Source organism: Globicephala melas, chromosome 2 (assembly GCF_963455315.2).
Source record: "Globicephala melas chromosome 2, mGloMel1.2, whole genome shotgun sequence".
Classification (NCBI taxonomy): domain Eukaryota; kingdom Metazoa; phylum Chordata; class Mammalia; order Artiodactyla; family Delphinidae; genus Globicephala; species Globicephala melas.
The window spans coordinates 88082020-88108624 of record NC_083315.2 but is presented as its reverse complement, the minus strand read 5'-3'; the positions used below and the strand labels follow the sequence as shown (position 1 = coordinate 88108624).

General features: G+C 36.5%; 1 pseudogene; it reads right to left on the bottom strand.

Annotated features, from left to right (window-relative positions):
• Positions 1-24796: 24796 nt before the first annotated feature.
• On the bottom strand, positions 24797-26300 carry LOC115845120 (elongation factor 1-alpha 1 pseudogene; annotated as a pseudogene).
• Positions 26301-26605: the final 305 nt, after the last annotated feature.

Genomic DNA, 26605 nt, shown 5'->3' with positions numbered 1-26605 from the left:
GGACAGAAAGCAAAGTTCCAGAATGTCAGACATTGTGTCTTTGTGGGGGAAATCCATTGTTATATTTGAAACCTTACTTTAATACCACCAATTATAGTACTTGTATACTGTATAAGTACTATATACTTATATATACACATATATACTATTTATAAATATATTTATATATATACATATACTATATACACACATATACAGTATGTATATACACATATATATGTATATATAGATATAATCAGAGTGATTATAAGAATGTTACATACATGAATACTTACATATATAGTATGCTGCAGTAATTTTAGATTTATCATAGTATATATATTACTAAGTGCCTAGGGTATACTAGTGTATTAATGTTATTTTAAATACTTAAAGTGACTCTGCAGCATAGATATTATTTCAGTTTCAGTGATGTGGAAATTGAAGCTCAGGGTGTTTAAGTGACTTAATCAAGAAGGCTCTCAGTGGCAGAGTCCTAAGGCAGATTCATTATTCTGCCATCTCTCTGATTTAAACAAACAAATCAACCAAGCTAAACAACAAAACCATGCACTTTGCACAACACCAAATTATCCAGAAAAGTTTAAATAGTGTAAACTTTATAAATATTCTGTGTGCCTGGCAATTTTGTGATTCCTCTTACTCAAAATTTTAGGTTTAATTGTCATCATGTGCATTAAATATTATTGGTTTGTAAATTGTCTAACTTTTGTTTGTTGACTGAAACTATTCTCTCTTTAACTTGTGTTTTCCTTGTGAATCTAGTTCATGCAAATGCTGAAGCCACCAGGCTGCTCTATTTCTGCTACTGAAGCACCTGGCTCCTGCTAGCACTTGGTGATGGCAACACCCAAGTGGTCAGGAATTGTTTTCAGTCTGGCTTCTGAAACTTTAGATAGCAATAAGCACAAAAATGTTCAAAATAATAATAAATGATGCAGTAGTTGGCCCTTGCAGTAAGCAGTGCTGAATCTTAACGACTGAGATTAAAGGTCAGAGAGTCTTGCTAGCTCAGCAGTTTCAAGCTGGCACTGGAAGAAAACATCCATAAATCTGGAGCCAGATAGGTGGTGAAAAGGGCCAAAAAGGAGAGGACCAGCATCAGGGAAAGAAATCTGAGTGAAGTGAAGAAGCTAAAGGAAAGCAAAGACTCAGGAGAATAACAAACTGTGTGCAGGTCCCAAGAGGATAAAATCGCTGTCTGCAAACTGTCATGGACATACCACAGCTTCTTTGTGATCTCAAATTGTCAGGGCAGTGACATGAAACTCTGAATGAGTTGAATGCTTTCCTGGCTTGATTTTCTTCATCTTAGTCAAATTATTCTATGAGTAGAGACACACCCTTTGTGTACATCCCTGTGACATGAATATATGCTATATACTCTAAAATTGACTAATTCATCCCTTTTAGGATTGGTGTCATTTATTTTGTCTTTGATACAACCGACATCCTTCATCTTCATTACACTGAAATGCAGTTCTCCCAACCTCTCTCAAAAACATGTATCCATTTATGTTTTCAATTTACTTTGTGCTATTTTTCAAAAAGTCAGGTCACGACCTAATTTCTAAAGCAATCTTAACAGTGCTTTATTGTTCAGCAGTGACTTATACGATTAGAGAATCCATCAGGATTCTGTGGTTGTTTTTGTTCTTTCTATAGCATCTCCTTTGCCAATATCTCATTCTTTGTGGTTTGCAGTTCAGCATCTTGAATACAAATTCACACAAGGAATGGGTGTTAGACTTTAGAAAATCGCAGCTCCATTTCAACAGCCACATCATTTCTTAGAATTTGTGCTCTCTTATTGTGAACTTCAACCATATAAATATAAAAAGGCATTCAAATACTTAAATACAACATGTACCTGAGATTAACAATGCACCATGGTTTTCTTTCAGCCATGACAATGGTGTCATCATTCCTAAAAAAAAAAAAAAAAAATTCAAATAATTCATTAAAAAGCAAGTGGACTGAAAGGTTGATACTCAAATGATTAGATTAATGAATAAGCCACTTTTCTGGGAACATTATGGACATTACTAAGATGTGAGGAAAGAAGCCTAAGAGTGTGACACAGCCATAGATCCCATCTACACCTGGAATCCCAATAAAGAGCAATTCAGTTCCAGAAATATGAAGTAAAAATCTTTTTAAATCCTCAGTTTACTTGTTGCCCACATGCCTTGCAGCAGGTTTAGGAAGGAAAATAGGCACTGAAAGGGGCAGTAAAGGGACAGAGAAAATGAACTTCTTATTAACTTAAATGGCATTCATTTAGCGTGAATGTTAATGGCACCAGGACGCGGGGGATCAGAAATGGCTGTGCTAGGTCTCTTGTTAGATCTTAAGTGCTGAAGTAACACTGATGTGGAAAATGAGAATATTTTCACACTGGAACAGACAATGACCTTGATATGTGAATTGAAATGAACTGACAATAAGACCAAACTATATATTAATATTTTTCTCAATTTCAGACATTGTCTTAAACCATATCATGTAATATTCCAAAGCTGAGTAATACCTAAAAATTAAAATAAATTTGCTGTAGATGAGGTAAAGGCTATGGTGTCATAAATTGTCAGTGCCTAGAATTTACCTTCATGTAGATAATCTATTAGTTGAAATAATTATTTTATGATTCTATGGGAAAGAAACATAGACTGTTGATATAGGAAAAGGTTGAGTGTTAAATATATATTTACTATCAAATATAATTTTATCATGCCTTTTAGAATACTTTGTTCTAAGTGAAAAAGATTAGATAAAATGGTCTCAAGGGATTAAGATTCTTTACTAATAATACATTTAGTGAGCAGATATATATATTTAGTATTAGTAACAGTATAAATCAAGTCATTTATATTGGAATACTCATTGGGAAAATGTCTATTAAATTTGCTTGCTTTTCATTCATTCACATATCAATTTCTTTCTTTTTCAATTTTTAAAATAAATATTTCTGGTAGCTTATATCATAGTTTGGAAAAATATAATTCATTGCTATAAAAAGACCAGGAAAATATAAAACAGGGAGAAAAATGTTTTCTAAAATTAATTTTAAAAAGTGACTTAGTGCTTCAAAGTGGCCAGAGCAAAAGAAATGGAGATATGTTTCATTACATAATTTTTGTTTTTAAGGAAAAAATTGATGTAAGTTTCTGAAAATAAACATTTTTCCCTTTGGACTTTGGTCTGAATTCTATTTCTTGAGTGCATCTTCTCAAATAGTCATAGACTCATGTATTGGAAAATACCATTAGCTATATAAACATGGCAAATGCAATACCAATTTTTATAGCATGTAGTGATTTGATTTCTAGATGTTTCACCATAGTCGTGGCCCTGTGGTCACTCTTCCCTAGTGACACTTATCACTTGTCCTATGTCTCCCATCTTCAGAGCAGAATATCAAGTATTCTCCCACATTTGCTCTCTCCTTTTCTAACTATTTTTAAACTATCTTCTATCCAAAGATTATATTGCAACACATTAAATGCATGCTAATTTTTCAAATGATAAAATGACATCAGAGAGTTGTGAAATCTCTTCCTGGCTGTAAAAAAGGGTTTTTACTATATAATTAAATTAATAAAATTGTTACATTATTAACAGCAGGTCCCTAGATTAAAAATATATATATTGATGGTAGAGGGACATTTTAGGTCAGCTGGGTTGGCAGTTAGGAGGGAAAGCTGGATGTGAAATGAAGGGAGTGAAGAGAAGCAGGAAACCATGAGGGAAAACTGGAACCCACATCTGTCTCTCTTCACTTCCAGCCTCATGATGCTGGTGACCTATGGGAGAAGCTAGTGTCTTATGATACAATGTTACATGTGCATCTGGACCAGGGCTTGGAGAAGCTAAGGAAAAAGATCTGGGGGGAGATTGAGGAGTTGTAGGTTTGGGTACTACCCATAAAGTAAGCCAGTAGATAATGAAAATGTGCATGAATGGCCTTACTGCCTAGAGTTCTGCACGAGCCTTCAGAACATAACAATTACTGCTTCTTCACATCTGCTTTCCTAATCCTGTATAGATTATTTATATAAGGTAAATGGCTAAACCTTATGTAAGTTTTTACGCAAGATTTTTACATGAGGTAAGTGTCCAATCCTGACCCAGAATTATACAAGGAAGAAAATTCTGGGGCATTTGATTCTAATTTATTTACATTGACACAGCATAAGGCCATCAGAGACGACTCCTCGTCAATTTGGTATCCATGTGCACCTCTTTTATTCATACTTAACTTCTTCACTAGCCTTCTCCCAAAAAATAAGATATAACTATCAATATTTGGGGGATGTTTTTTCCTCTTCTAACTGAGCATACTTGTATTTAACTACTGAGATATAAGGTTAACTACTTTTAATCTATCTTAAGGGACATGGAAAAAAAGAAGAAAAATGATGACCATATCCACACATTTGTTCATATCAAAATAAGGCCAACATTAATAAAAATTACAGTTCTTGTTTCTATCTCTGGTCATATGGTCTTAGCTGGTGTTTGAAACTATCTTCTACTATGCATTCTGTTCTCAGAAAGCACCTCAGCTGATAGTGGTCCCTTGCCTGGTGGGGTGACCCAAGACTTAATTCTAGAACGGTATAAACCAGTAGAAGTTCAGCTTTTACTAGATTGTTGTAGTTTTACATTAACTTTTATCATAGGCCATGGAATTATTAAGATGCTCCTCTGGGTATTACCTGTATTCCAAACATACTCATTCACATTCCCTTTGTGGAATAGCAGCCCATTTACCCCTTGAAAGTCAAGAAGATAAGTCCCTTCTTTGCCTGTCAATTCATTGGAATCAACATGAAGAGCCCAAACTGGCCTGGTGGCAGTATCAACTTCCAGTTTTAATAGAACCATGGCTGTGTCCTCTGGTGGAAGCATCCTTCTCTTGGGAACTAAGCCCTCTGGACCAGCAGACACAAAGTTGTGGGTTTGGGGTGAAAACACTTTGCCAGTTCATCATTAGAAATGAGAGAAACTACTTCATTTTTCTCCTCAATTCTCAGGTATATAATATGATATAATTCAATCTATCTCTAAGATGTATTTTTATTTATTTAACTTTATAGAGGTACAATTTGTGTATAAAAATGCATAGATTTTAATTGTATATTTTGATGAGATTTCACAAATTTATGCAGTGTGTATCGACTCCTAAAATCAAGAAATAGAACATTTTCCATCACTTTTCATTTCCTAAAAGTTCCCTTATGTCCTTTTGCTGCCAATTCCCGTTCCCTAGCCCTAGGCAACCACTTATCTATTTTATATAAATATAGATTATTTTTGTATTTTCTACACTTTCATAAACATGGATCATAGGGTAGTTATTCTTTGGCATCAGGATTTCTCAACTCAGGAAATTTTGTTTTTTCTTTTTCAGGGTTCATCCATCTTGTTTTATGTATCAGAAGTTCATTCTTCTTTTGAGTATTATTCTGCTGTATATCACAACTTCTTTATCCATCTCTCCATTTATTGACATTTATGTAATTTCCAGGTTTTGGTTATTATAAAAATGTTGCTAAGAATATTCTTGTACTTGTCTTTGTATAGACATGCTTTCATTTTTCTTCAGTAAATACCTAGGAGTAGACTTTCTAGGTCATATAGTAAGTATACATTTAGCTTTATAAGAAATTGCCAAACTTTAAAAAAAGCGATTTATTATTTAACATTCCTACCAAAATTGTATGAGCATCTTAGTTGCTCTATATCTTTGCAAGCACTTGGTATTATTGCCTTTTTAGTATTACCCATTTTAATACGTTGACGGTAGTCTTTCATTGTGGTTTTAATTTGCATTTCCTTAACACTAATGATGTTGAGCATTTTCCTGCACTCATTGGCCACTTGAATATCTTGTGAAGTGTCTGTCCAAATATTTTTACCCATTAAATTTTTTTCCTTTTTATTGGAAGAATTCTTTATATATTCTGGATATCAGTCCATTATCATATATAAGTTTCCAGGTTTTATATATATAAATATATTATATATATTATATATGTATAACCTATACACACATATATGTATGATATACACATATATTCCATTCTTTGGCTTGCCTTTTGATTTCTTAACCATAATATTTATAAAGCAAAAGTTTTTAATTTTGATGAAGTTGAATTTATCAAATTCATGGCTCATGATTTTTTGGGTTTTACCTAAATAATCTGTCTATTCTGAACTCACAAATTTTCCTCTATAATTTCTTCTAGAAGTGGTAGAGTTTTAGTTCCACATTTAGTTCTATTTTTAGATAATTTTGTTTATAATGTGAGTTAAGGATTGATGTTCATTTTTTCCCATAAAGAACATTAAGATTCTCCTTTTCTTATTGTGTGAAATATCAATATTGCCACCTCAATATTATTATCTGGACTGTACACACTTGTTTTATTTTATTTTCAACTAGTGTCTGTATTTAAAGTGTACTTCTTATAGACAGAATATACTTGATCTTGCTTTTTGATCTAGTCTGACAAAATCTGCCTTTTGATTGGAATACTTAGTCTAACAATAGAAAATTTAAAATAACATTTACAATCACATTAAAAATAGAAAATATTTGGGAATAAATTTAATACAATATGTGTAAAATCTGTGCAATAAGAACTATAAAACTATGCTGAGAAAAAATGGAAATACTGAAATAAATGGAAAGATGTACCACATACATGTACATGTTCAACTAAAATCATGCATTTTGTGTGTATGTGCATGTGTGTGTAAAGGAAACAATTCCCCAAAAGAAAAATTCTTATCTCATATAAGCAATTTTTTCACTGTGCCACACAGCAATTAAGTGGTAGATTTGAATCCCGAATCCAGGTTCATCAGAATCGCAAACCCATATTATTTCCAATACATGAAATTACCTTTCTGTGTCTACTTATAATGCTGAAATATTGCCTAATTGCCAATAACTTCTGTCTCGTTGAGCTGAAAGAGAATGATGCATTGGTCATATTACCTGGATCAGGGTTGATGCCCAGTGCATTGACCTTTGCTTGGTTTCTTCCTAATACCATGTGCTCCCAGCTAGGTAGGAGATGAGTAAGTATCATCTCAAATCTACCTTGAATTTATTTCTGGCCTTTCTATCCTGCTCCATTGATCTATATTTCTGTTTTTGTGCCAGTACCATACTGTTTTGATTATTGTAGCCTTGTGGTATATCTGAAGTCACGGAGCCTGATTCCTCCAGCCCCATTCTTCTTTCTCAAGATTTCTTTAGCTATTCAGGGTCTTTCATATTTCCATACAAATTACAATTTTTTTTGTTCTAATTCTGTGAAAAATGCCATTGGTAATTTGACAGAGATTGTACTGAATATGTACATTGCTTTGGGTAGTATAGTCATTTTGACAATATTGATTTTTCAAATCCAAGAACACAGAATATCTTTCCATTTGTTTGTGTCATCTCCAATTTTCATCAGCATCTTATAGAACCACACATCTATAGTCAATTAGTCTATGACAAAGGAGGCAAGAATATACAATGGAGAAAAGATAGTTTCTTCAGTAAGTGGTGCTGGGAAAACTGGACAGCCACATGTAAAAGAATGAGATTAGAACATTCTCTAACACCATACCCAATAACTCAAAATGGATTAAAGACCTAAATGTAAAACCAGATACTATAAAAACTCCTAGAGGAAAACATAGGCAAAACACTCTTTGACATAAATCGCAGCAATATCTTTTTGGAGCCACCTCCTAGAGTCATGGAAATAAAAACAAAAATAAACAAATGGGACCTAATTAAACTTAAAAGCTTTTGCACAGCAAAGGAAACCATAAACAAAACACAAAGACAACTTACAGAATGGGAGAAAATATCTGCAAATGATGTGACTGACAAAGGATTCATCTCCAAGATAATAAACAGCTCATATAGCTCCATATCAAAAAACAAACAACTCAATCAAAAAATGGGCAGAAGACCTAAATAGACATTTCTCCAAAGAAGACATACAGTTGGCTAAAAGGCACATGAAAAGATGCTCAACATGGCTAATTATTAGAGAAATGAAAATCATAACTACAATGAGGTATCACTTCACACCAGTCAAAATGGCCATCATGAAAAAGTCTACAAATAATAAATGCTGGAGAGGGTGTGGAGAAAAAGGAACCCTCCTACACTGCTGATGGGAATGTAAACTGGTATAGCCACTATGGAGAACAGTATGGAGGTTCCTTAAAAATCTAAAAACAGAGCTACCATATGATACTACAATCCCACTCCTGGGCATATATCTGGAGAAAAACATAATTGGAAAAGATACATGCACCCCAATGTTCATAGCAGCACTATTTACAATAGCCAGACATGGAAGCAACCTAAATTTCCATCAACAAATGAATGGATAAAGAAAAAAATATATATATATATATGTGTGTGATGGAACATTACTCAGCCATAAAAATAATGCCATTTGCAGCAACAATGGATGGACCTAGAGATTATCATACTAAGTGAAGTAGCCAGACAGAGAAAGACAAGTATCATATGATATTGCTTACATGTGGAATGTAAAAAAAAAAAAAAGATACAAATGAACTTATATACAGAACAGAAATAAACCTGCAGACATAGAAAACAAACTTATGGTCACCAAAGGGGAAAAGTCGGGAGGGATAACTTAGGAGGTTGGGATTAACATATACACACTACTATATAAAAATAGATAACTAACAAAGACCTAATTTATAGCACAGGGCACTATACTCAATATTTTGTAATAACCTATAAGGGAAAAGAATCTGAAAAAGAATATATATACACACACACACACACACACACACACACACACACACACGAATCACTTTATTATACATCTGAAACTAACACAACATTGTAAATCAACTATACTTTAATTCAAAAATATGTAAATAAGTAGATAAATAAATAAATAAAAGAACTTGGATGGGGGAAGAAAATCTACCTTGGATTACACTTTAAACTGCTTTTTATCAGATTTCAGAAGGATCCCAGGAAGTCTTCCTTGAATCACTTAATAAGAAAACTAAGAATTATAAACTAGGAGACCTGAGAGCTTTGGAAACTTCAAGGATATCTGTAGCTTCACCACAGTAGTTATATCTGTCACTCCCAGTCTATTTCCATAAGAGTTAGTGGGAAGCATTTCCCATGAGATAGTCCAGAAGGCTTTTTTAATGGATTAAGGCAGCAGAGGAACTGAGAAAACGGTCTCCTATTGTGGTGGTAGACTTGGAGGGAAATAACCTAAACAATAGCACAAACAATAACTTTAAAAAGCAGAAGAAAAAATAGCTTCAGAAAAAGAAGAAAGGGGTCCAAAGTAAGCCAAGACGGGACTGTGCAGACTTTAGGTTTGAGGAGAATTCTTACCCAAGGCCAATTTATGATTACTTAGCAGCTGGAAGAAACTTCAGACTGACAAAATTGTAATAGGACTGAATATTTCTCAGGCTAAACTTAATTCTAAAAGATAGGAGTAAAAAAAATGGTCAAGTGAAGAATATTATCATACTTTTTATGGAAATTAAGATTATTTACTTTTTATTTATTTATTCTATAAATACTATTTGACAGCCTACTAAAAACTGTCTTGGCAAGATACTATAGGTAAATAAATGATTCAGATATGACCTCTGCCATTAAGGAATGTACTGTTTAAGGAAAGAAATACATAATAAGATGTTTATAAAGTAAGTACTATATCAGGTTATGCTAAGTTATGTAGTAATAAAACAACAACCCTCAAACCTATGAGGCTGTGCACAACACATTTTTATTTGTTTCTCATGCATTGCCTGCTGTGGGGCAGAGTGCCTCTAGAAGGTAGGCATCCTCCACATGTTGGTTCACTGTTCTAGCTACTTTAATCTTATGACAATCCCACAACAACAGGTGATTTCAAGATCAATCATAACAGAGGAAGAGGGAGCTAGAGAGTACAGCATCAGAGTTAAATATCACACCAGGAAGTGATAATTGTCACTTCCACTCATTTCATCATTCAAATAAGTTGTATGGCCTTGCTTCATTTCCTGACAGGGATATATGCCCCATGTGCCTGTAAGTAGGGGAGAACCGGGTATTGGTGAATACCTACAGTGTATAGGTATTCACCAATACCCGGTGTATAGGTATTCACCAATACCCAGTGTGAATACCTACAGTGTTTTATATGATAGAGGTTTAGTTAAAGGATTATGGTCACTCGTCAGTTAATAACAGAGGGTAAATTGGCCACTGTTTGCCTTTTCTTCTAGTTGCGGGAGTAGGTAAGACCTGAACAATATAGGAAAGGGAAAAGATAGGAAATCATTCAAATGAAAGTCTCCCTGTGCACTCTAATCTCTAATCTAACGGTAACAAATATGAATTTTGCACCCATTTGTGTAAAGTCTGTGTGAAATGCAAAATAAATAGAAGGTACGATTTTGGCTCTTAAAGATCTTAGAACATAATGGGGAGGTAAGGCAAACCTAAAGAAATGCAGTAAAAGCTGATCAATCTGATAACATATAACTGGAAATAACTGGAAATCTTTCTTCTTTCCCTACATATATAGGATGATGATAATGGTAACCTTGAGACTCTGCAAAACCCTAAAGTGCTTTCAGAATCATTAAAGGAAGATTAAAATATTTTCAGTATCGTTTAGGTTTGAGGCTATTACTGAATTTTAATACTACACAACGGGCCATTCATGCAGTGTATACTACATATCTCTATTAACTTGAACCTGTGATGAACTAGAGTAGCCCATTCTCTGATCATTTATAAACAAAATTAGAGAAACAGATAAACATTTGCTTCTAGCAACATCTGCACAGAATTGCCTATGCATATTGAGCAATCATGGTGATTTATAATGGGAGTGAGATGGAAGTGGGTTAAGTAGGAGTTTATATAAAAAGGCTATCTGAAGAAGATGAGTACGTTTTTACTGGAGAGGTGGGAGATATTTTGGAGCACAGTGAGCTAAAGGTGGGTAGAAGCATTTTAGAAAAAAATGAGATTTGGAAACAGATGTCACATTAATTTTATTTGTGTGGCTGGAGAAGAGTATATAATGGAAAGTAGCAGGGGCAAGAAAGGTCTAATAATGGGTAGAATCTTCACGCTTATGACCAGGAGTTTTTATGTGGTCAAAGTGCAAATTAAAGTCCATTCACGTTCTCAGAAGGCAGGCTTGGAACTTCAGTTCCTGGATTTGTTTTAAGATAGGTTGGATAAGGAGAAGCTGCTAAAATGGTTGATGCTGGAATACAGACATGGATTCCCAGGAACTGCCAGAATAGAAGGTGAATCCTAAAGACTACAGGGAAGAATCAGTATATTTGGTACTCCTTAGGTTTCTGTCTTAGGTACTCTTCCTCCACTATTTAAGTGATCATATCCATTGGAATGATGTCATCAACAGGCTTATAACTCTTATCCAGAAACAGGAAAAGCATCATATAGTAGTAAAGTGTGTACTCAACAAATGTTAGCTATTAGTATATGTCTATCAAAATCTATTTATTTGAACCAAAATTTGTTTATCTATCTGCAGTTTGGTTATCTCCACTTGAATACCTAAAAGAAAACTCAAGCTCAACCGGTCTAAAAGTATCCTCTCCCCATCCTGACCCACTCTTGTGCTGTGTTCCCTTTTCATTCAGCCAACTGAATATATCTCCAACGTGTATATCATTGTATCTTCACATTGTTTGCCTCACAGTACATGTCCAAATATATGAGTATGTGAATATTTCATATGAAAAAAGACTAGATAAGAGCAACAAAGAGGCTTAAGTTTTTAATGTGACTCCAAGCTTGTAAACTTAGGCAGAAATGAGACTGGGAATTGTAGGGGAAAGAGTATGGGCATGAGAATCAGGTTTCAATTGTTGACATTACTTGAAAGTTACTTAACTTAGCAGATACCTTGTATTAACAAAGCACAAATCATCAATAAGGCCTCAGAAAAGGCAATTTTTTCTACAAGCAGTCCTTCATGGCTTTCAAACATTTCCACACCTCACCAATTTTGCCCTCCTCTCCTCTAAAAGACAGCACATCATTGTGGCAAAGAAAGATAAAACTCTCTGCCATCATAGAAACCCAGGGTCTTCTTGGCTTAAAAATAAGAGGTGACATCCTCTAGAGAGGTTCCTGAAGGACACAAGTTGGCATCATTTCATAGAAGAAAAAAGGGCATGCTTTGATAGATGGATAATAAAAGCATGGGGGAAGAAGATATTTCAGATGAAAGAAATAACCGACAAAGAGGGTTAGTGAAGGGTCAAAACAATATATGAAGATATCAACATTTCTTGCACAAACATTCAATAAAAGTGTCAACAAACAAAAGCCTGGCTGGCAATAATACAGCCAAAATGGGTAATTAAGTGAAGAAAGTAGTCTAACTGAGCTCAACATGGCTATTAACACTTATTTACTGGTCTCAGAAAAATAAAATACTGAAAGACAAGAGTTTGAAGTGAATCAAACGTACCCAATTTACAATCAAATGAAAAAACAGTGGGCTCAGAGCCAAAAACTATTCCTCAATTAAGCTTCTTTCAATGGCTTTAATTTAACCAGCTGGATTTTTATTTAAAGCTGTAAAAAACTACTATTTTATTCAACCTTTTGAAAGGCAGGATTCTCCTTTTAAAGGGTAATCTATTTCTTTTTATAAAATGAAAGTCAGCAATAACTGGTTTCCTGCACACACGGAAACATAGTAACATTGACACAGAGAAACAGAAGGCACAGTCCCTATTCTCAGAGTGAAGACATTCTATGAAGAAGAAATACATGGCAAATGGGATATATAGCTCATGGGAATGCAGCTTACTGGACTTGCCTCAGTTTTCAATTCAGAGATGCTAGTCAACTTAGGTGTAAGGTGATAATTGAGGTTCTTTGTTTAATATAACATTATAATTTTGAGGATGACTCCTCAATAAACTGTAGCTTAAGGTCAAAATGTTCCCATTAAGTAGTCCTCTTGTCATATACTAATATACGCAGTATAATACAGTAAAATTTTCATTCCTAAATACATAAAAATTATTTAAAATTCTGGAACTTGAAAAGGTAAGCCTTTATCATCTGGAAAATTCTCTTTCATGAGAATAAAATCGGATGTTACTATACCAGGAAATATATTTCATCTTTCATCTTTTAAATTTTAAGATAAAAATCACAGTATAAATATATAAATATATATGATGTCCCTTTTTGGGGGGGGGGCATGAGTTTGTTTTTTTTAACATCTGTATTGGAGTATAATTGCTTTACAATGGTGTGTTAGTTTCTGCTGTATAACAAAGTGAATCAGCTATACATATACATATATCCCCATATCTCCTCCCTCTTGCATCTGCCTCCCACCCTCCCTATCCCACCCCTCTAGGTGGTTACAAAGCACCGAGCTGATCTCCCCGTGCTGTGCAGCTGCTTCCCATGACAGAACATTCAACATGAAGGGATAGTTTAATAGGTTAAAGTTCTGATTTTTTAAATGTTGAGTAATAATGTAATGTTTTATCTCTATACATGCATATGAAGTTGAAAAACTGTGCACTTGACAGATAATTCAATCCAATCAGCAAATATTTGAATCCCTACCACTGGCAAGTTTGAATGCTGTAAATGTCATAGAGTGGAGTTATGTACAGTCTCTGCTGTCACTCACTCAGTGGATGGCTACTGCGATGGCCCTAGAAGGAAAGAAGACAATATAAACTTATAGATAACTAATACAAAGCAGAGTCAACTGCAAAGCAAAGCAGGGGGTGGGGGGAAGTACATTTAATTGGAGAAAATCAGCATTGGCTCCACAGAGAAGACCGCATTTTATAAGAGCTTTGAAAGATAGGTAGAATCAACCTATAAACAGATAAGGTAGTAGGGCATTTTAGGGACTGTAAAAGGACAAGAAGGAGGTAAAGAATCAGATGGATTTGGGTGAAATGCTGAGTAATACAGTTCTAAACAAAGGATATTAAATAGAGAAACTGGTAGATAAACTTGGGTTAGCTTGAAGGCCCAAGAACAGGGAGTACTTATGTCGAAAGGCAGAAGATAGATGTCCAGCTCAAGAAGAGAGGGAATTCACCCTTCCTTCACCTTTTGGTTCCATTAGAACCCCCAATGTATTGGATCATGCCCACCCACATGGGTGAGGGTGGATCTCTTCACTCAGTCTACTGAATTAAATGCTAGTCTCTTCAGAAACACCCCACAGATATACCCAGAAAGTGTTTTACCAGCTGTTGGGGTATCCCTTAGGCCAGTAAAGTTGACACAGAAAATTAACCATCACAGTGGCCTTTTGTGTCTGCCTTCTTTCACTTAACATACTGTTGTCAAGGTTTAACAGTACTTCATTTCTTTTCGTGGTCAAATAATATTTCACTGACTGGATACACCACATTTTGCTTATCCATTCATCAGTTGATGGACATTGGGTTGCTTTCACTTTTTGCCTATTATGAATGATGCTGTTGAGAATATTCATGAACACATTTTTTTTGGCCATATGTTTTATTCCTCTTGGGTATAGAACTAGGAGTGGAATTGTTGGGTCATGTTAACTCTTTAATATTTTGAGGAACTTTCCACCGTTTTCCAAAGTGGCTGTACTATTATATAATCCCACCAACAATGTACGATATTTGAGGGTTTGATTTTCTTCATATCTGTACTGAAACTTGTAACTGTTGGTTGCTTTTTATTTTAGCCATGATAGTGTGTTAGAGTGGTACATTGTAGTTTTGATTTGCATTTCTCTCGTGACTAATGATTCTGAGTATCTTTTCATGTGCTTATTTTTGCCATTGGTATATTCTTTCAATAAATGTCTTCAAATTACTTGCTTATTTTAAAAATTGGGTTATTTGTCTTATTTTTGAATTGTATGAGTTCTTTATAGGTTCTGGATATAAGTCCCTTATCAGATAAATAATTTGCAAATATTTTCCCCAATTCTGTGGATTATATTTTCACTTTCTCTATAGTGTCGTTTGAAACACAAGTTTTACATTTTGATGAAGTCCAATTTATCCACTTCTTAAAAATCATTTGTGCATTTAGTATCATATCTAAGAAGCCATTACCTAACCGAAGGTAACAAAGATTTACTCTTATATTTTCTTTTGAGAGTTTTATAGTTTTAGCTTTTATGTTTAGACCTATGATCTATTTTCACTTAATTTTTGTACGTGGGATGAGGTAGGGTCCAGCTTCACACTTTTACATGTTGACATCTAGTTTTCCCAGCACCGTTTGTTGAATAGATTATTCTTTTCCCATTGAATTATCTTGGCCCCACAGACACAAATGTGTTTTAATGGTCACCATACAGGTTTGAGCACATACTTACCCTTTACTAAATTCTTCCAAAAAGCTTTAAATATACTATTTAATTTCTAGGTGAATGTTTATGGGAACATGGATGGATTAATTTCTTGTGTGTAAGTTTGGTGGTCTTAGAAATTGACATAAAAATTTGGCCTTGTTTCCAAATTAGGAAAGAGGACCCCATTCAAATCTAGAAGGCAAATCTCTATTTCAGAGTCTGCTTCTCGGAGAATTATTTAAGACATCTCCAATAAGGGGACAGCGTCTCTCAGTAGAGAGGCTTATGCATGGTAAAACATAATTAGGAGCCCATGATCTCCGTAGACAGACTGACTCAAAAAACAGAGAAGAGGAAGGCTCCAACTATACCTGCCAGTTTCTCCTTCTAAACTCACTAGTGAGGGTAGAGTGAATGAGGGGATGTAGGAAGACCAGGATTGCACTGCTAACACATTACATTGTCATAGTCATCCATATGAAAAGAAACAGAAGAGGTGGAACATAAGCATTTCCCCCCAAAACTTGTACCACATACCTCCGGTAAGGTGCCAGGCTCTGGTGTAGGTCTTCAGTTCTTTCCTACTCACCTTCCTACCTCACCTTCCCAAAGTATTCTGTGAGGAGAATCTGATACTTAACTTGTTTACTTATAGCTTTAGATGAGGGCTTACCACACAAATAGTATAACTGCTTCTTTACTTTGAGGTCTTTTATATGAATAGTTGGTCATCACAGGTGATGAATGTTTCATTTCCTTCCACCCAAAGAACAACTGACTTATGAATCAGCTCAAAGCAAAGGATAGACTTGTTGAGAAACTTTTTTTCTTTTCTTTTTTAACCACTGTGGAAAAAAAGGCCATTATTGCTGGATTTTTTGTCTAAATACACTCTAAATTTTGGATGAAAATTGATGGCAACCCTATTTTGGGCCAAGAATTCATTTCTGGGTCCTACAAAGTGACATTTTGTCTCTACTTTATACGGAGCCAAAGGAAAATTGTTCATTAACATTTACAAGCTGTTTCTTTATATCTGTGGTCTGATGAAAATGAGCTGGGAGGCAGAAAGTGCAAATTGAATTTCCATTTCTATCACTGGCTCCATGTGTGACCTTGGACAGAACTCTTAACTTCCCTGAACCTATTTTCTCCGTCTGTAAAATGGGGACAACAACAATAGTGGATATTTGCTTCATGGCTTAGTTTCCTATACATAATTTTTAAAAAGTCTCACTAATGAGAAGGATACATTTAAATGGTTCATATGAATAAAAGTTGGAAAATACAAAGTTTCATATAAATGTGAGTTCCAAAGGTGTGATTCACTTTAAGGAACACACACATTTCTGAAAATCTGGCATAAGGTACAGCACATTATATTCTTTTCCACTTTCAAAATGATGGTGTATCCACATTAAGAACTGTTGACTTTAGCATGTAAGAGTAATCATTAAACTATGTTTTTAGTAACATGGTTTTTTCATAAAGCAGATATGTCCTTTTTTCCCCAAATTTTGGTACAACCAGTTTTCTAGTAATTTCTAGCTAGGTTACAGCAGACTTTTGTCATATGTGGTTTCGTGTTTCAGAGTTTAGCATAATACCCAAGCCTACGTAATAAGAAGTTAGTTATTATACAGTTCTACAGTATAAAACAAACACATTCAGGGGTTGTTTTTAAAACTCTAAATACTTTGTAACACAAAAAAAAATTCATTTCACATTTTCTTTAAATAGGGAGCTCATAATTTCAACTACTTAAAAAATTTCAAGTTTGCACAACTTATAAGGAACACATCTATCTCAAGAACAGGCAAATTCTGCTCTCACATCAGGAAAATGAAAACAGTATTTCAGATTACTGTTGGGTCTTTGGGAGCAGAAGGGTCTCTTTAGATGCAGCATGTGGCTTTACTTCTCCCGCATAAACTTTCATTATAAAAATGTCTAGTAAAAGAAAAACTCTTGTCTATTTCCTAGATCATACTGTATCATTTACCTGTTGAATCCAAAGAGGTTTATTTTAGCTTCACTTTCATTTTGTGATATTCAGGGATTGAGCACATGATCTAGTTCTATCGTTCCGCATATTACTTCAGTTGTCTTAGTAGGTAATGTTTAGGTTAACCGTGGTTTTGTTGAAATAATGGCTACTTCAAGCGCCTTCATTCCTCTCACAGAGTGGCTCACAGAATAGATGAAAGTCAAGGGGAGGCTAAGCTGCCCATTCAGTAGCTGTTATCAAAAATAAAGACTGATTCATGGGTGCTCTTCCCAGATATTTTTATTTTTCTGTTTTGGGAGGTGACCTGGGAATTTGGACTGAAAAGGAAAACAAACAAACACAACTTTCCAGGTGATTCTAACACCCAGCCATGCATGAGAATTCTGTCTGAATTCTGTCTTACAGTTTTTTGAAGCGCTCCATGAATTCACAGTAAATGTTACTTATGTGATTGTCACCCTGAAGTTCCAGCACCAACATTTTGAATCTCCAGTCCAGACTTTTTTTGGCCCCTTTCCTACTCATTGTATTTGAATGAAGCTGGTGCTTGGCCTCTTGACTTTCATATGTACTATAAACACCATGTTTATTTCCCTTATGTGTGTCTTAACCTGGAATAATTTGAGAATTAGGCCTGTATCCAAGTTCTTAGGCCATTTATTAATTTATTCTTTCAAAATGTATATAAACATTTTGAATATATAATATGTACCAAACAGGTACATTTTATTACAGACATTCGAGCACAAAGGATGGGGACCCCCAACTACAATAAATCTCTCTGAAGAAGAAAGCATTAAATGGAGACATAAAAGCAGGTGAGGTGGAAAGGGCAAAAAGAAAACAAAAAATGCAGGATATAAAAAAGGTGAAGTTTTATTGACTATCCCCTTAACCTGTCACATACTTTTGCACTTTAGGTAGTGCAAATTTAGTAGTTAGTATTGTTTCTTTTTTTTTTTAATTAAAGACTATTACCCTGATTATTGGAGATTAATTCAAATTCCTAATTCAAAGCTCATAGGAAATACTAATATCAAGCAGAAATTTGAAAGGCAATCCTTGCAAACCCTACCAGATTGAATAGCTCTGACTCTGTTTTGCTCTGCTGCAGCCTGTGTATAATAATAATATAGGACATTAACTGAAGATTATTTTCAATCTGGAACATCCTGTTATGTCTTCAAAATGGCATGCTCATATAATAATCTTATTCTATAATGTTGTTTCTGCCATAATAGGCCACTCTTCCTATTAACCATGTCACAGACTATAATATCAATGGCAGTGATTGAGATCCAAGTGAAACGTGAATCGGGTGACGTCTGAATTGGAACTGGATCCTTGTTAGGTGAAATTAGCTAATACATTGACAAAGCTACCCACAATCCAGACTTCTTGGTAGCTTTTTCAACATCAGCCTGAGAGCTGAAGGTGGTCTGGTCAGCAGGTGGATCTGAGGAAGGTCTTAGATTCTTGCGCTACTAGCTGTGCCCTTGCTGAATTGAATGACATTTCTGTTATTCCATAGATAATGAGGCGAGATGTGCTTATTATAGCAATGTATTAAAAATAAAAAAGCCACATTTTAGCAAACTAAAATTATAATTAAAAGAAAAAAGAAGGAAAGCTTCTGCACAAATAGTACCCAAATTTCAAGGGGCCAATCCTTAGAGGACAGAGACATCAGGATTCAAATTTGTTGAGTAATTTTCCTAGGCCACACGGCACCAAACATATCATCTGAGACAGATTTTCCTTTGATTTCCACTTAGGTTTAATGGTTGAATAATCATGGCTCATAAGTTTATCTTTAATAACAGTCACAGCAGACAGTTTATTAGCAGATTCTGCAGGCTGCGGGGTTGTCATTTGCTGTTATAGTGATTGTCTGTTTTAAATATCACAGCTGCTGGTGTTTTTATTTATTTATTCATGATTTGATTCCTGCCTCTCCCACATCTCTGATGCTCAAAGGCAAGCTATTTTCCCTTTCTCTTTGAATTGTGAAAGGCTGCTGTGACAGCCCCTAGCCCAGGCCGTGGAGTGTCACACAGGGTCCTATGGTGCTGAACAAAAAGCCACGTCTTCCTGAATCTGGCAGAGCTCTTTATGAGAGCCCAGCCTTCTTGTGGGGGGCTTTCTCTGTCAGTGAGTGGCGGGCATGAACGGAATCCTATCAGGGGCTCTGGGCCAGTGAAGACCCTTCTTCATGTGTTTCTTGGCCAGGAGAGTGGAACCACTGGGAGAAATGCAAATGCCCGGGCCTCCACTTTCCTGTGCAAAATGAGATACCACTGTGAATAAACATAGGAAGCACTGTAAGCTGCAGTTTCTAAATTCAGCTGAAGAGAAAGCTTGGTCATAATACATAGCATCTTTCATTGAGTTGTGAGGGGACAGGCTTGTATTGAACAGATGACATTATTTCATTCGTCTTCAGAAAAGCCCTGTGAGGCAAAGTGTATACAGAGTGATAGAATTTTGTAAAGAGAAAGATTGGGGCCTCACATTCTCAGCATGACCTGGAATTAAGCATGGAATTAAACGGGCTGCTGCTGGGTAGCTGGTTTAGGGAGCTGAACATGCCTCAAATACCAATATCTTTCCTCTCTACCCCGAGGAAATATGCCATGCTCCCTATACCACCTGCATAAATAGAACAATGTCCCCACCTGATGGATAGGAGGTGGGCAAACTCTCATATTCTACAACTTAATGTGTATCCCCTGGACAGAGGGCAAATGAAACATACATAACAAATTTCAGTTAATTTCCTATGAGCAGGCTTGGATCCCTGGGGGGCCAGTGAAAGCAGAGAGAAGAAAGACCTAAGAAAGGAACAGTGAGGAAGGAAAACAGGAGACACATCCCACCCACATATTGATCTTTGGAGGGACACGTTCTGCCCCCCCCACACACACACTCTAGAAGGTATCTACCAGTTTCTTGCCTAGTTCAGCAAAAAGGAGACTCAGATCTCTGTGCCCCTTGCTGCTTTGGGAAAGGGGAAGGTGCAATCTGCAAAGAGACAATCATCCTCCCCTTTACTGCCAGCAGCAGATTTTTTTTTTTCTCTTTTTGGCTTCTCTGCCTTTCAGTAAGTGCTTTTGTAAAGTAACAGTAAAAGCTAACGTGCAATAATATTTCAGAAGTTAATGGTGGGTGCTGAGGATTATGGAGCACTTTAATTTTTACTGTTGCTTTGCTAATATCTTTATCAAAACAATGAGCACCAGGAAGTGGTATCGATTGGTAAGCAGAGCCAGAACTAGGACTCAGTACTGTGAGCCTTTCTACCTGCCTGGCTTCAGATGCACTCCCCAATGTCAGGCTGAAATCAGAAAATGATGTTCCTTTTAACAGGTGAGGTGCCCCTCCTAATGCCTGGGAAAAAGCAGTTTCAATGTCAGCAACATCATTCCTCAAATTTGGACAGCTTAGTGGTTCTCAAACTCTGTCCCTAAAAAACCCTGGGAGCCTGCAAGCTGGGTGCCAATGTTCTAAGGCTGAAGTCCAATAATTAGTCATTCTTGACAAAATAGAAATGTAATAGACATAACATTAATGTAGCAGATATGGTCTTTGTTTTATTTTAAGTTTCTTTGCCCATAAATGTTTATAAAGCCTTTGGCACTTGATGACGTTTACTAAGGAATGTTGGCCAATCTTTATTTAAATTATTTGTTGACTCTATGATAAACTGTTGATTCTACTTTAAGATATTGAGCATTCAACTAATTTTCATCATGGACACACTACTTTGGTCTGAACCACCAAAGATTATGGCAATCACCTCCTAACAGATCTTTTTGCTTCTGCCTTTGCTACTACATAGTCTATTCTCCACACAGCAGCCAGAGTGAGCCTTTGAAAATGTAGGTCCAATGATGACACTTGCTCAAAACTCGGCAATCATTCCCCATCTCATTGCAGAGGAAAGCACAAGTCTTTATAATATGCTACAAGGCCTTACATGGCCTGGCCATCCTGACTTTGCCTGCCCCTCTCCCTTTCCTTCAACCTGCTCCAGGCACTTTGGCCTCCCAGCTGCTCTCTGAACATGCCACGTAAACTCACACCTTAGAGCCAGTACCCTATTTTTCTGCCTGAAATGCTTTGCCCCTAAGATACCTGCTTGCCTGAAATCATTATTTCTTTCAAGCTTTTGCTCAAATGCCACCTTCTCAATGCAACCACCCTGCTTAATAGTGCAACTTGTTTACCCTTCCAACTCCCATTCCCTCTTAACCTGTTCTACCTTTCTTCCATTACACCTATTGCCTTCCAGCATTTTAACCCATTAGAATTAGAATGTCAATACCATGAGAACAGAAATCTTGGACTTTTTCTGTACTTCACATCTTCTAGTAAATGCTCCAGAAATATTTGTTGAATAAATAACTTCTATTATGTGCTAAACTCTAATATTCTGAGGATACAAGCATTAACAAGTTATACATGCTTACTTACAGTTCAGTGAAAACATATAATTTACAAGTAGATGCAGGAAATAGAACAGTGCAAAGTAACATATGAATAATAATGGAAGAAATCATCAAGAAACACTGAGCTGAGCTTAATAGTTTTGTGTGTGTTGCATGTACTTACAGTTGTAATCTTATTCTATACTACATTGTACTTTTCTACTATTAAAACGGTTCCTCTGGGCTTCCCTGGTGGCACAGTGGTTGAGAGTCCGCCTGCCGATGCAGGGGACACGGGTTCGTGCCCCGGTCCGGGAAGATCCTACATGCGCGGAGCAGCTAGGCCCGTGAGCCTTGGCCGCTGAGCCTGCGCGTCCGGAGCCTGTGCTCCACAGCAGGAGAGGCCACAGCAGTGAGAGGCCCGCATACTGCAAAAAAAAAAAAAAAAAAAAAAAAAAAAAGAAAAAAGAAAAAAGAAATTAAAAAGACGGTTCCCCTGATGAAATTCAACACATCAGTGTTCACTGTGATCTCCAAGGAACACTGACTTTCAGATGCTGCACACCTGAGGAAATTTAAGCACTGCTATTTGATTGTATGGTGATTTTAAAAGGCGTTCACATATATTTTTCTTATCTAATCCTCAGAACAACCTTCAAAATGCAGGTCTTATGTGTTATCTTCTTTAATGTGTTCTCCCTGTTTTGACTTTCAAGCTTTAAGCAATGAAGTTTTAGGTAATTTTCTAAATTAACATGCCTACAGGTTCTATGAGATTCATATGTGTGGACGTTGAGTGTGATGGCTGCTACCTGTGTTCATTTTTTTTTTTCTTTTTTTCAACTTCAGTCCACCATTATAGGTCCTTCTCTCAAAGTAAGAATAAATTCTGCAATAATTGCTGGGAATGGGAAAAGTACATCTTAACTTCGTGGAGTCAGCTGGGCCCCAGGCTTTGCATTCTCTTCTCTTTCAGTTCCAAGGAAATTTATCCCGTAATGATTGTGTAAAAGGCATGGTTTAAGTAGTTATAGAAAATACAAGGATCAATAAAACAGTATCCTTGTTTCAAGAGCTTGTACTCAAGGAGGGGTGTCAATGGTGTCAGCAGTGGTGAAAAACACTGTTTTTGCAAGGTGTGTGTATAATTTTTAAATCAACTTTTCATTTTAGGGTAGATTTAGATTTACATAAAAGTTATGAAAGATGGTATAGGGACTTCTGGTATATTCCACACCTAGTTCTCCCTATTCTTAGCATCTTACTTTATTATGGTAAATATTATAGCTAATGAAACAATATTGATACATTAATTATATTTTTAACTAAAATCTATACTATATTCAAATTTCCTTTTTTTTTTAACTTAATATCCTTTCTCTGTTCCAGGATCCCATCCAGGATACCATGTTGCATTTAGCCATCATGTGTCCTCAGGCTCCTCTTGTCTTGTTATGACAGTTTCTCAGGCTTTACTTGTTTTCAATGATTTTAACAGTTTTGAGGAGTACTAGTCAGGTATTTTGAAGAATGTCCCTCAACTGGGATTTGTATGTTTTCCTCATGATTAGCCTGAGGCTATTGGTTTTGGGAAGAAGACGACTGAAGTGCCACTTTCATCACATTATATTAAGAGTGGATGCCATCGACATGACTTACCCCTGTTGATGTTTATCTTGATCACCTGACTGAGGCCGTGTTTTTCAGGTTTCTTCACTGTAATCCCTGTGATTTTTATGTACCCTTTACCTTGACCAAATCAGGATTATGTAGACGCTTCCTTGGACTTTCTAAGTTTAGCCTCTCCAAACCCTGAATCAGCTCACTTTCCTCACATTTCCAAGATTTCCTACGTATCTTTTTGTCTTTTTGCATGCCAGATATTTGTCTGATGTTATCCATGAAGAAACTGCAATTTTAAGAGTAGAGGGTGTTTTGTTTATTGCTTTTTTTTTTTTTTTTTTTTCCGGTACGTGGGCCTCTCACCAATGTGGCCTCTCCCGTCGCGGAGCCGGACGCGCAGGCTCAGCGGCCACGGCTCATGGGCCCAGCCGCTCCGCGGCACGTGGGATCCTCCCGGACCGGGACATAAACCCGCGCCCCCTGCACCGGCAGGCTTACTCTCAACCACTGCGCCACCAAAGAAGCCCTGTTTATTGCTTTTAACTAGTGACTCGGGTTATCTATGAAATCAAATACTTTATTTTGAAAGCAATCAGGCTAAGGAATCCAAAAATAAGACTAATGATTAATTTTACAGATTCACAAAATTCTAAAAAGTAGCTTAATTTCAAGTTAGAGATGTAATGCACATGCATTGTTTAAAAAGTTGGAAAACAGAGAATTGAGTCACTTTTTTTTTGCTGTACGCGGGCCTCTCACTGTTGTGGCCTCTCCCGTTGCGGAGCACAGCCTCCGGAGGCGCAGGCTCAGCGGCCATGGCTCACGGGCCCAGCCGCTCCGCGGCATGTGGGATCCTCCCAGACCGGGGCACGAACCCGTGTCCCCTGCATCGGCAGGCGGACTCTCAACCACTGTGCCACCAGAGAAGCCCTTCAGTCATTTTTCTACATTTCTAAATGTATATATATTTATCCATGTATCTACATATCTTCATTTTCTTTTGATTTTGGGAGATGATCTTATAGGTATAGTTTCGTATTTTGTTTTTTACCCTGAATTTTCTCATTAAACTTTGTTTTAAAGAGTCTCAAAATTCAAGATTTTTGGTCAAGTTTTTTCCATTAAAAAGTATGGATTTTAAAGACTAACAACTTAAAATTGCCACAGAAAAAAGCCAAATGATCCACAAAACATCCTCTTTTCCCTCTGAAGGTTTTGAATTGCATTGTTATCATTAACCAAATTTTGCTATTCAGTGGCCAGTTGAGAGAAACAGTTCTGAGACCTTCTACCACGAGTCTGATTAAGACTAGGATGGCAGGTATTAGGGATAATATTATTGTAGCCTACTAAGTTTTATGAGCAGACTTAGTGAACTTACCCGCTCCAGCAGCTTTCTTGTCCACTGATTTGATGACACGCACGGCAATGGTGTATCTCACGTCACAAACAGCCAAATGACCCAGAGGAGGACAGCCAGAGTTCAACACGTGGGCTTCCAAGAAGCACATCAACCGTGTCAGCAACCAGATTTCAAGAATTCGAGGCCATCTTTTAGCTTCTTGCGGGAGTAGTGATCAATCTTCCCCTTCAGCTCAGCAAACCTGCAAGCAATGTGAGCTGCCTGACAATTCAGCACAGGTTCATAGCCAGCACTGATTTGGCCTGGGTGGTTTAGGGTAATCACCTGAGCACTGAAGCCAGCTGCTTCCAATAGTGGGTCATTTTTTCTATCACCAGCCACAATGCCAGGATGAATATTTTTGACAGGCAAATTCTTGACACTGAAGCCTACACTGTCCCCCAGAAGAGCGTCACTCAAAGCTTCATGGTGCATTTCAACAGACTTTACTTCAGTTGTCATGTTGACTAGAGCAAAGGTGGCCACCATGCCAGGTTTAAGAACACCAGTTTCCGCCTGCTGCAACTAAGATCTGGCACACCTAATTGATTAATTAATTTAAAAAAGAGTCTCTTTCCAATATGGTAACAATTCACAAGTACTGGGGTTTAGAACTTAAACATATCTTTAAAAAGAAAAAAAGACCACCAGTCTCCACTCAACACACAGGGACAGTACCAATACCACCAATTTTGTAGATGTCCTGGAAGAACAAACCTAAAGGCCTGCCAATTAGAAGAATTGGTGCGCAGGCCACAATCTGGAGATTTGAGCACTGTGGTTCCACTGGCACTGCCATCTTTATGGGTGACTTTTGTTCCCTTGAACCAAGGCATATTTGTACCTGGCTCCAGCATGTTTTCTCCATTCCAACCAGAAACCAGCACAAAAGCTACTGTGTCTGGATTATAGCCAATTTTCTTAATGTAGGTGTTGACTTCCTTAACGATTTCCTCATTATCCCTCTGGCTGAGGAGTAGCTCAGTGGAATCCATTTTATGAACGCCAATAATTAGTTGTTTCACAACCAGTATGTAAGCCAGAAGGGCATGTTCATGGGTCTGCCCATTCTTGGAGATACCTGCTTCCAATTCACCAATACTAGCAGCAACGATCAGTATAGGAGACTTAGTGTGAGACGTGCCTATAATCATGTTTTTGTTAAAGTCCCTGAGTCCTAGGGCATCAATGACTGTCATGTACTACTGGTCTCATATTTTCACATGGAATTATCAATGGTGATAGCAAGCTCATTAAGCATTCCGTTTACCCAAGACCCAGGCATACTTGAAGGAGGTCTCTCCCATCTCAGCAGCCTCCTCCTCAAACTTTTCATTGGTTCTTTTGTCAATCCTACCACATTTGTAGATCACATGGATAGGAGTGTTGGACTTGCCTGAATCTATGTGTGCAATGATGTTGATGTTAATATGAGTCTTTTCTTTCCCCATCTTGGCTTAGATTTAGTGGTGGTTTCCATGGCACCTGTGTTCTGGAAGCAAACATGTTGCCAAAAAGCTGCACTAAAATTAAATATGGAGGATTTCCCTCAATTAAGTTTAAAAAAAATGGCCAACTCCAGTATAAGCATTTAATCATACGTTTAGTGTTTGCAATTTTAGTTAGGGAATTTATAATTATTTCCTCTCTCATCAATTCTGTGATGAATATATTTGATGTATCTTTTGAATAATCTTTGAATGCATTTTTTATTATTTCCTTATTATAGTATCTATGTCACTAGAATTCACATTCC